Source organism: Carcharhinus amblyrhynchos, chromosome 7 (genome assembly GCF_965287045.1).
Source record: "Carcharhinus amblyrhynchos chromosome 7, sCarAmb.v2.hapA, whole genome shotgun sequence".
Classification (NCBI taxonomy): Eukaryota; Metazoa; Chordata; class Chondrichthyes; order Carcharhiniformes; family Carcharhinidae; genus Carcharhinus; species Carcharhinus amblyrhynchos.
The window spans coordinates 47,697,517-47,709,067 of NC_137330.1; positions in this window are offsets into that span (position 1 = coordinate 47,697,517).

Genomic DNA, 11,551 nt, shown 5'->3' on the forward strand with positions numbered 1-11,551 from the left:
GAAGCATCATTCATGTGTGATTCTGTGCTCAGGAACAGACCTTCATTGTAGGAGCTCTATAATCATCATTCATTTGCTTTGTGGTCAGAGGCTGATTTCTCTGACACTTTTATTAAAACATTAGTTTTAAACATACTAGCTTCTCCAACTAGTAATGGATTCAATTCTATCCGCCGGACGGTTCAAATCATCCATGGTACTCAGCTGCAGACGTTTTACACCAATCCCCTTGATTTGATTTGATTTATTATTGTCACATGTATTAGTATACAGTGAAAAGTATTGTTTCTTGTACGCTACATAGACAGAGCATACCATTCATAGGGAACATAAGAACATAAGAAATAGGAGCAGGAGTAGGCCATCTAGCCCTTCGAGCCTGCCCCGCCATTCAATAAGATCATGGCTGATCTGTCGTGGCTCAGTTCCACATTCCTGCCCTCTCCCCATAACCCTTAATCCCCTCGCTTATCAAAAACCCATCAACCCGCGTCTTAAAAATATTTAGCGAGACAGCCTCCACCACTTCAACGGGCAGAGAATTCCAGAGATTCACCACCCTTTGAGGAGAGAGTGCAGAATGTAGTGTTACAGTCATAGCAAGGGTGTAGAGAAAGATCAACTTAATGCAAGATAAGTCTATTCAAAAGTCAGACAGCAGCAGAGAGGAAACAGTTGTTGAGTCAGTTGGTACGTGACCTCAGACTTTTGTATAATTTTTCCAATGGAAGAAGGTGGAAGAGAGGATGTCTGGGGTGCATGGGATCCTTGATTATGCTGGCTGCTTTTCCAAGGCAGTAGGAAGTGTAGATCGTGTCAAGGGATGGTAGGCAGGTTTGCGTGATGGACTGGGCTTTCTTCATGATCCTTTGTAGTTTATCGTGCTGTTAGGCAGAGCAGAGGCCATACAACCAGAAAGAGTGCTTTCTATGGTGCTCCGTAAAAGTTGGTGAGAGTCGTAGTGGACATACCAAATTTCCTTAGTTTTCTGAGAAAATAGAGGCGTTAGTGGGCTTTCTTAACTATAGCATTAGCATGGAGGAACCAGGACAGGTTGTTGGAGATCTGGACACCTAAAAACTTGAAGCTGTCAACCATTTCTGCTTCATCTCCATTGATGTAGACAGGGGCATATCCTCATTTGTTTTGTTGACATTGAGGGAGAGATTATTGTCATCGTACCAATTCACTAAATTTTCTATCTCTTTCCTAAACTCCATCTCATCATTGTTTGAGATCGGACCCACTATGGTGGTGTTATCAGCAAACTTAAAAATAGAGTTGGAGGGGAATGTAGCCACAAAGTCATAGGTATATAAGAGGTATAGTAAGGGACTGAGGACACAGCCTTGTGGGATACTGGTGTGGAGGATGATCATGGAGGAGGTGTTGTTGCCTATCCTCACTGAGTGCGTTCTGTGGATTAAGACATCTAGGATCCAGTCGCAGAGGGAGGAGTTGTGTCCCAGGCTATGGAGTTTGGAGATGGGTTTCATAGGACTAGTGGTATTGAAGGCTGACCTGTAGTCAATAAATAGGAGCCTGATATAGATATCTTTGTAATCTAGGTGTTCCAGGGTTGAGTGTCGGGCTAGGGAGATGGCATCTACTGTGGAGCTGTTGTGGCAACAGGCAAACTGTAGTGGATCTAGACAATCTGGGAGTTTGGAGTTGATTTGTGCCATGACTAACCTTTCAAAGCACCTTATAATGGTGAATGTCAGAGCCACCGGACGATAGTCATTAAAGCACACTGCCAGGCTTCTCTTTGGCACTGGGATGATGGTCACCTCCTTGAAGCAGATAGGAACCTTAGATTGCTATAAAGACAGGTTAAAGATGTCTGCGAATATCCCCACCAGCTGATCCATGCAGGATCTGAGCACTCGTCCGGGTACCCCATCCACTCCAGTCACTTTCCATGGGTTAACTTTTGAGAGGGCTGCTCTGATATCTGTGATGGTGACCTTGGATACAAGTTCACCCAAGGCTTCCGGGGTGGAGCACATGCTCTCACTGACCTCTTGCTCAAAAAGAACATAGAATGCATTGAGGAATCAGGGAAGGTGCATTGGTGCCAACGATTTTGCATGCCTTTAATCTGCTTATCTAATTGATGGAAGCGCTACCTGCAGGAAACTAGCTGGGTCCTTTATAAATATGCATATCAGTCTCTGATTACGTTATCATGGCCTGATTACTCTTTTAATCATGGATCTGCTAGAGGAAGCCTATTTAGCTTTCCTGCTGGGCCAACCAAGTGGGAAAGGAAACCAGGGCCAGAAAAGGAGACAAAAAAAAGTGTATCTTCCACTTACATGGGAAGTTTAGTCTTCTCCTGGCCTGGGCATCTGCCCAGATTGCAAGGCCCTTCTGAACCCACTCCTGATAACCTCCGAGTGCCTAGATTGTTCCTTCTGCTGCCCTCCCGTCTGTGCTTCCCCTTTAACTGGAGAGCAGTGCTAACTAAGCTGGCCTTGCAGGCAGGGAGCCAGTGAGGGTAGAGTGTGCCAATTAGTCTGCTAATGTTTGGTAACCAATCAGGATATGAAATCTTGTGAGCTTCTCATTGCCGAGATTCAGACTGTTTGCCTCTACGTGTTTAACTGCCACCAACATGTCATTTATCATTCACTCTTTCAAAATCTGTCCTCATTTTAAAACATCTATTAAATCCCCTATTGTCCTCCATGAGAAATAATCCCAATATATCAAATTTCTCCCTACAATTTGATCTTCTGTACATCCTAATGAGTGGGCAGCATGGTGGTGTAGCACTGCTGCCTCACAGCGCCAGGGACCCGGGTTCAATTCTAGCCTCAGGTCACTGTCTGTGTGGAGTTTGTACATTCTCCCTGTGTCTCTGTGGGTTTCCTCTGTGTGCTCCGATTTCCTCCCACAGTCCAAAAATGTGTGGGTTAGGTTGATTGGCCATGCTAAATTGACCCTAGTGTCAGGGGGATTAGTAGGATAAATATGTGGGATATGGGAATAGGGCCTGGGTGGGATTGTGTTTGGTGCAGACTCGATGGGACAAATGGCCTTCTTCTGCACTGTAGGGATTCTATGAATCATCCTGTAAGTTCTGTCAACTGAATCGATTCTGCATCATTTCAAAGCAATGTAGACAAACCTCCTTGTTACAATGAAACATTAAATTCAAAGGGGCCACACACCTATTTTTTTGGGTATTGCATGAACACACTGTAAATACTACTTTTCCAAGCAACAATCTCCCCTCATCTCCAACTGAATCTCTTTGCCTATGCATCTAAAATTTCATCCAGTTTCATATCAACCTGCTCTTTACAAGGCAATTTTTCAGTCACAGCATGAAGGTGGCTGAACTTTGAAGCAATGAGTGCAATGATTGTGGAAATTATGCTGAACCAATATCATTGGTTTTCTCAAGTTGACTTGTAGGCCAGGCTGGATTTAACTATGGAATTTATCATCTGCAAGGACAGGAAATATGGGCTGATTGTCATCCCTGACTAGCATCAATCATTTTTGACTGAATCCTAAGAGAGTTTGTGGTGATTCACTTAAAAATTGACTACACAAACAAAAGTTCTCTGGAGTAAGTCAAAAGCCTATTTTTAAAGTAAAAATGCACCTCTGCTTATGGACAGATGATGAAGGAATAAAGGAGTTCAATTTTGGCTCTCTGTGTGTGGCCCCTTTGAATTTAATGCTTCATTGTAACAAGGAGGTTTGTCAACATTGTTTTGAAATGAGGTAGCATTGATTCAGTTGACTTACTTTTATTGACAAGAAATAACCATACCAGCAGTAGCATGTCAGATTACAGCCTATAACATAAGGTACAGCCTAACAACAGAATCATAGCTAACGTAGGCACAAATGAAGCTGCTGCTTCTCAGGGCAACACAATCTGATTCTTCCAACCATCTAACTAAAATAACAGTAGACATATTGGATACTGAAAAAGACCAGCCAACCATTACAGCAACAGGTATGGATTGAAACCAGTATAAGGCCATTTCATTTCACTACATGGAGGAAGAAGGCCTCCTGAGTCCAAAGGTGTTCCTCTGTTGTTTTCTATTAGCCAGCTTCATTTGAAGAGCATAGACAAATAGTACCAGATCAGGTTCTACAGCTGTGAGGCAGGACGGGGGTAAAAAAAAAATTGACTGTTGCATAAATAACATATATTAAATTTTATTTCAACTGTATGGTTTATTCATAATGGTGTTTAAAAATAATAATAAATGAAAAGAATGGAATTCACCGTGGTTGAGTTCTTGAAAAGGTTAATGTTGACAGAAATGCATGTGCCATAGTGTTGTGCATACACAACAATGGGGTGGCAAGGTGTCACACTGCTGTCTCACAGCGCCAGGGATCCAGGTTCAATTGCAGTCTTGGGTGTCCGTCTTTGTGAAGTCTGCATGTTCTCTTCATGTCTCTGTGAATTTCCACCTGGTGCTCTGGGTTTTCTCCCACAGTCCAAAGATGTGTGGGTTAGCTGTATTGGCCATGCTAAATTGCTCTTTAGTGTCCCAAGATGTGTAGGTAGGGGGATTAGTGCGGTAAATATGTGGGGTAGTGAGTAAGGGTCTGGGTGGGATCCTCTGTTAGAGTGCTGTGCAGACTCGACTGGCTGAATGGCCTCCTTCTGCACTGTAGGGATTCTATGACTGTGTATAGGCTTCAGTTGAAACATTCAACCTACCATATAAACTTAATGCAAAAATTGCTCAGCCTCATATTCTGGCTCAGCATTTTCACATTATCTGCTGTAAATTGAAGTGAATATGTTTTTCTTTCACCAGTTCTGCGGTTATATCTTGTATGGATGAAAAAGTATCTGAATACTCAAGGTCTAAATATCTTTGACCCAGAAATTAGTCATGTGCCCAAAACAAGAGGCCCAAAAGCCGATGAAAATGAATCCTTGGGCCTCATCAGCATAAATAGCACTAAGTACTTGGAACTGGTCACACCTCAGCAAGATAGCTGGCCCACTGACTGCAGACCTCAGGTAAGTCCTGACATTTTTTCTCTCCTGCTGATCAGCACATGAGTCAGCCATGCTTTGATTTACCTCTAGGCTTGAGTGAAAGTTTAAGAACTGGTGCTAATCCTTCTTTAGTGGTAATGTCTCAGTACCTCTCCTCAGTCAATATATTTGCTTTATTACTCACAGATATAGATAAAAAAGTGAACAGATGTAAGAAACGTGTTAATAGCAAAACATTGCATGTGTTAAAATTCAGAAGAATAAGGACAATTAAAGACAGGTATTGCACAAGGGGAAGATATTTTTGAAAGCAATTGGAAGAGCTCAAAATGTATCTCAATCCATTAGCATCTTGATCTTCTCCAGCATCACTGGATAAAGGCTCGAAAATTGGAAGTGATGCTGAATATGCAACATACCCTCCCATATTTGAACAGACATATCAAAGTTAATAGCAGGAATGTGGGAAGTAACTTGTGTCCAATCATTCATGCTGTCACATTCCTATCCTCCAACCTTATAAAGAAGAAAAGGGTCTGAAAACGTTAAAAGACTGTTACAGCACAGACTGTTCAATTGCTCTATGCATGATGTATTTACATGTATATTAATTTACAGTTTTTGATGCAGCAAAGAGTCAAGCCCACACTATGTTATGGATAACTACACCACCAAGCCCTTCCAGCTGTCAGTTGCAGAAGAACTATCAAATAATCATAAAAAATTAAACCAAAATGATTGGGGAGATGGCCAACTGAAGCACTGGTCCAATTTAATCTCACTGCAGAACAATGAATGTGGCTGCCGTTTTGTAGTGTTTAATTTTGGAAAGTACAATATTTTTATTTTGTTCACTTTAAGTTACTGTTCAAATTGTATCAGTAGTGGGAGTCTGCAATCAGAAATAGAGCATGGAGGAGTTGTTTTAATAAAGGAGCCAGGTTGCTCATACAATTTTAATTCTGCGCTAAATCTGGCTGTTTCTAGTATCTCATATGGAAAATGAAGGTAATGCAAATTAAGGAGGTAGGAATCTGTGTAGAGGGGTTTTCTGACTTTCTGCTAAGCACCTAACATTTTACATTACACACAACATTTTATGCTGCAGACTTATCAGAAACAGTCAAGCTGTTTCAAAGGCTCAAAAGATCAGATTAAAGAAGGAGGAAAGCTTTTACTCACAGTAGTTTAATCACTATTGCTGATAAAAAAATGGCAGTGTCTATGGCCAGCCTACAACCTTTTGAAGTATATTTAGAGCCATTGTCTGTCTTCTCACATTGGCAAAAGTGGTTGTGACATTTTGAAGGGGCGATGGCAGATTTGGCCATCACAGAGAACAGTAAAATAAAGGCCTTACTTTTCCACTACGACTGTGAAGAATTAGAATTTTGAAAGAGTTAACATTGAGCAAAATGACTGTGACTCAGTTACAAAGACACCAGTATCCTATGTCACACCAAAGAAAAATACAGGGGGTAGGATCTCCCATCCCACTGCACTGATTTTTTAGCGCAGTGGGCCGGGAGATTGAATTGGCACCCAATTCGCGCGACCGGTACTGGGTGTCCAGTCCTGGATTTCCAGACCTGTCGGCTCCGTGCCAATTTCTGCATAAATTATGGAGAATACAATTTAAATATAATTTAAATGGCATAGTGTGCCCAGGAATGAAATCTCCAGGCTTGCTAGCCTCCCCATTGCACCTCCCCCACTCCCCACCAGGAGTATTTCACTCCAGAGGGGTTTACAGTAGCTCCCCACTATTGGGAAGCTGGTGATCTGACCTTGCAGGAGTGAAGGGAGCCATCGAGGCCCCCCACAGGGTCAGCGGTGGGGGTGGGGTGGTTGCCACCTGGGCATTGACACCTTGGCAGTTCCAGCTTGGGCTTCCTGGCACTGTCCAAGGAGCAAAGTGCCAATGCCCACACATCACCTTGGCACTGCTCACCAGGCATGGGATAGTGCCAAGAGGGTGGGGCTCACTGGGGGCCAAGGCCTGATGTTGAGGCAGAGCCCTGGGGGCGCAATCGGTGGGGGTGGGAAAGATCGTACTATCACTGTGCTGTCGGGATCAGAGGGGGTGGGAGGGAAGCCAGCAATTGGGGCTGGTGGTCAGGGTGGGGGACGGTCTGCTGGGAAGGGAGTCAGGACTCCTGGGGGTGGTTGGCACAGCGGGATTGTGGGGGGTGGTCAACACTACAGGGAACGGTAGTGGGGCATCTGGGACTGCCAGTGAGAGGTGAGGTTAGGAGATCATGGCAGGCCATGGGGGCTGGGGGTTGTGGTGGTGGCTGGGGGAGGGGTGTTCTGGTGGGTTGGGACTGGGCCCGGGCATGTTTGGGGGACAAAGATCGGGCCCTGGGGAAGAGGGTTGGGAGGACCAGCTATACGGAGGTTAGGGGGCTGGCCAGCAATTGGGAGGCAGGCAAATAGGTGCCACAGCACATGTATGAATCTCAGCGCTGACAGATCAGTGTATGCGCAGTGTCCCCCTCAGCGCTATGCTGCCGGCCTCTCCAGCAGGGATAGGTCCACCCCCTCATTTTTAACATGATTCACACTGGTGAACTCTGCAGTGCGCAGACTGTGGGAAATATATTTTTAAACTCCTGCTGAAAAAATTTCAGATTTCACATGAATTGAACATGGGCGAATCGCCGCCACAATAAATGGAACAGTCATTTTCAGCTGCATGAAGCAAGAAGGCAATAGGATGATCAGTCTTGCACAGGCTTGTAGCAACCAAATGTGACTTAGCTGACTTTGGACAGGTCAAAAGGGAAATGAAAATACAAATCATCAAAACTTGTCTCTCCCCAGGTAACTACGCAGGAAAGCACTTAAAAAAAGGCAGAAAGCTATCAGAGCTGTAGGAACTAGCAAGATCACTATAGCTTTTCAAGTCCAGAGCTATGGAAGTTGAAGCTGCCAAAAACCACACTCCAAGTTCAACTCCTGTAAATACTTCTCACCACTCGTGCCAGGAAACCATTTTGAAAGTAACGTTCTGTCTCACAGACAGAATGTGTCCAAACGGTACGTCTATTGTGGCAGTCCTTACCCACACCAGACATGTACTGTCACCACCAAACAGTGCAAAGCTTGTGGAAAATCCAACCACTTTGCTTATCTTCATCACTCATCATAACAATCAGCTGCCAAGACCAATAATTGTACCACGTAAACATACCACAGTGAAAGTGCAAGAGAATGCAGCCAGTTTAAAGGCAAATGATGCTGGGCATACTTTCAGGCACAGCAACCAGTCACATGTGACTGGGAACACTGGCTGCTCAATTTTAGATTTAATTTGATTTGATTTATTATTGTCACATGTATTAGCATACAGTGAAAAGTATTGTTTCTTGCACGTTTTACAGACAAAACATACCGTACATGAAGAAGGGAAGGAGAGGTGCAGAATGTAATGTTATAGCCACAGCTGGGTGTAGAGAAAGATTAACTTAATATATGGTAGGTCTATTCGAAAGTCTGATGGCAGCAGGGAAGAAGCTGTTCTTGAGTCAGTTGGTACGTGACCTCAGACTTTGTATCATTTTCCTGATGGAAGAAGATACTGTCATAGATACAGCAGCATCTGTCAGTGATGTGGGAGACAAAACATTCGAGAAGCTTCAGAACTACCACATTCTCTGCAAACCAGACAGTACAAAATATTTCCCTTACAACCATGGAAAATCACTGAAAATTTTCAGGTCTTTTGAAACACTGGTCTCATTGAAAGACACCAGAATGAATGCTATACTTTATGTTAGATTGGGGGAATGTGACATGCTATCAGTTTTCACACAGTAACAGATATTGTTGTCACTTACATGATTCCTATGCATTACAAGAAAATTCTCAAATTGTATGCTGACTGCTTCACTGGCATTGGCAAACTGAAAAATGTTATATGCATGTTACATGTAGATCTCAATGTGCCCCACTCATGCAAAAATGGCAGTGAATACCATTTCCTGTCAGGGTACAGACTGAGAAGGAACTTCAGCTTCACTTGATCTTGATATTATTGAGAAAACTGTAGATGATCCTTACCCTTGGGTCTCACCTGTAGAAGGCACCAGGAAACCCAAGAGTGAGAACCAGAATGGAATCTCAATTGATATTCAGCCACCAAACCAAGCCATGCAATGAGAAAGACATTGACACAGGCAATTTATGACATCACTGAGAAAGGGAATGGTGCTAAACGTGTTGCTAAAGTTGACCTCACTGTACTTCAGGGTACTTTAACGCATGATTTGGTCTGCACTTCAAAGACTTGAACATCAGTGATGACATTCTTAATCTATGGCTGCACTGAAAGTGAACTGAAGACAGGCCTGCATGCATCCATACAATGCCTTAGAGAATATAACCTCACCTTGAAAAGATCAATCAAAACAACATCAAATTCTTTGTTCATGAGTTTGATAGTGAAGGAGATCCATGGAAAGTTGAAGCTATAGCAAATGGGGGCAGCATGCTGGCACAGTAGTTTGCATTGCTGCATCACAGCGCTAGAGAACCGAGTTCGATTCCCAAATTGGGCCATTGTCTGTGTGAAGTCTGCACATTTTCCCAGTGTCTGTGTAGGTTTCCTTCAGGTGCTCCGGTTTCCTCTCACAGTCGGAAAGATATGCAAGTTAGATACATTGGCTGTGCTAAATTTTCCCTCAGTGTACCCAAACAGGCACCTGGAGAGTAGCGATTAGGGGATTTTCACAGTAACTTCACAGCAATGTTAATGTAAGCCTACTTGTGACACTAATAAATAATCTTAAACTTAAAAATGCCATAGGTCCAACAAATGTTTAGGAAGTCTGGAGTCTGCTTGGGTTCATCACATATTCTAGTCAATTCATTCTCAACCTCACTACAGTATCTGCCCTCCAATGCAATCTGACAAAAGAGACCACAGAGTGGGTGTGGACTATATCACAGAAACCAGCCCAAACACAAATACCTATTTTGACTCTGAAGAAACTGGTTGGCTTAGGTTTCATGCTCCAGTTTTTATGCAGAAAAAAAAGGCAGGGGACCTATCAATTGTTGTGATGGCAATTGTTGTGATAACACCCATCGAGCAACATTATTCAGAAACTGACAAAGAAATGCTCTCAATCACATGGGGTATCTTATACTTTCAGCCCTACTTGTTTGGAAATGAAGTCAAAACAGATTATTGATCACTAATAAGCTTGTTCAACAATCCGAGAAACAAACCTCCTACTCAAATAGAGCATTGGATACTCAAACTACAAGGATGTGTACAGGGTCCAGGAGAGGGGGAATGGGGGAAGGAGGGTTACAAACAATGCCAAACCCAGGGGCACAGGGTCATGACTGGGGGTTGGCATTCGGGTGGGGGGAAACCTGTGCTTTAAAAAGAGTTTTTCATTGATCACACTGAACAGCCAGAGCTATTGACTGGCTTCAAACATTTTAGAACTAATGAGTTTTGATCTTTGTAAAGCTGGTCTGTCACTATCAATGCCAAATTTACTGAGCTGTTGTGCTGTGCCTCTGACCTTCAGGCAGCTTTGTGGGTCCAATTTTGTTCTAGTAAAGCCCCCCCCAAAAACCAAAGCTTCCTAAGGCAATGCATAACCTGTCAAGAAAATCCTCTTGCTTAAAAATCATTTAGTGAAATCCCCACATTTCACAACCAGTTGAATGTTGTAACTGAGTTTGTGTCAGAAAGGTGGGGGGTTGGGGTATACTTTGAAGCAAGGATGGAGGGAGATCGTGGGTAATTTGGGGAGGTTTTTGGGGGGGTTGTTGTGGGTGTTGGAGAGAGTTTGGAGAGGTGTTTGAGCAGGTTGGAGGGTGGAATGGGGATGGGAAATGTGTTCGGGGAGAGTTTAGAACAAAGGTTGAAGAGATGGTTGGGGGATGCTTTGAAGGGAGTTTAGGAGGAGTTAAGAGAAATGTTAGAGGGGGATTGGAGAGAGGTTAGAGAGTAATTGTGAGGCAGGTTTGAGTTCTAGTTGAGGAGAGATTGGAGCAGGGCTTGGAAGGAGGTAAGGGGGGGGTTGGAGGGGATGTTGGAGAGTAGGTTGTATAAGGTTGGGCAGTGAAGGTTAGCTATAGATTTGATTTGTTTGTAAACTTAGTGACTTTTTGCCTTCATTTTCCTGACATCAGTTGATTGCTGTGATTATTTATCCTTAAAGAATGGGCATTGGGTCTGCAATTTCATCATTACTACAGTCACTCTGGCCGTCACACGCAGGTGCAACAAAAGAAATACAATACCTACAACACCTTTCGTGACGTCCCAAATCACTTTACAGCCAATTCAGAACTTTTAAATTATAATCATTGAAATAATGTAGGCAATGTTATCAAATTCTAGAGCAGGCTCATGGGGCCAAATGACCTACCCCTGGTCATAATATCTATGTTTGTATGTCATTCTGGTATGGATGAAATGAACTAGACTATAGTGCCTTTGTTATCTGGTAAATAGAGGGTGAAATCATGGTTGGAGTTCTGTTTATTTTGTTGCTAATGAAAGTTGACTGTGAGTGGAATTTTTGGGGTGAGATTGCTGGG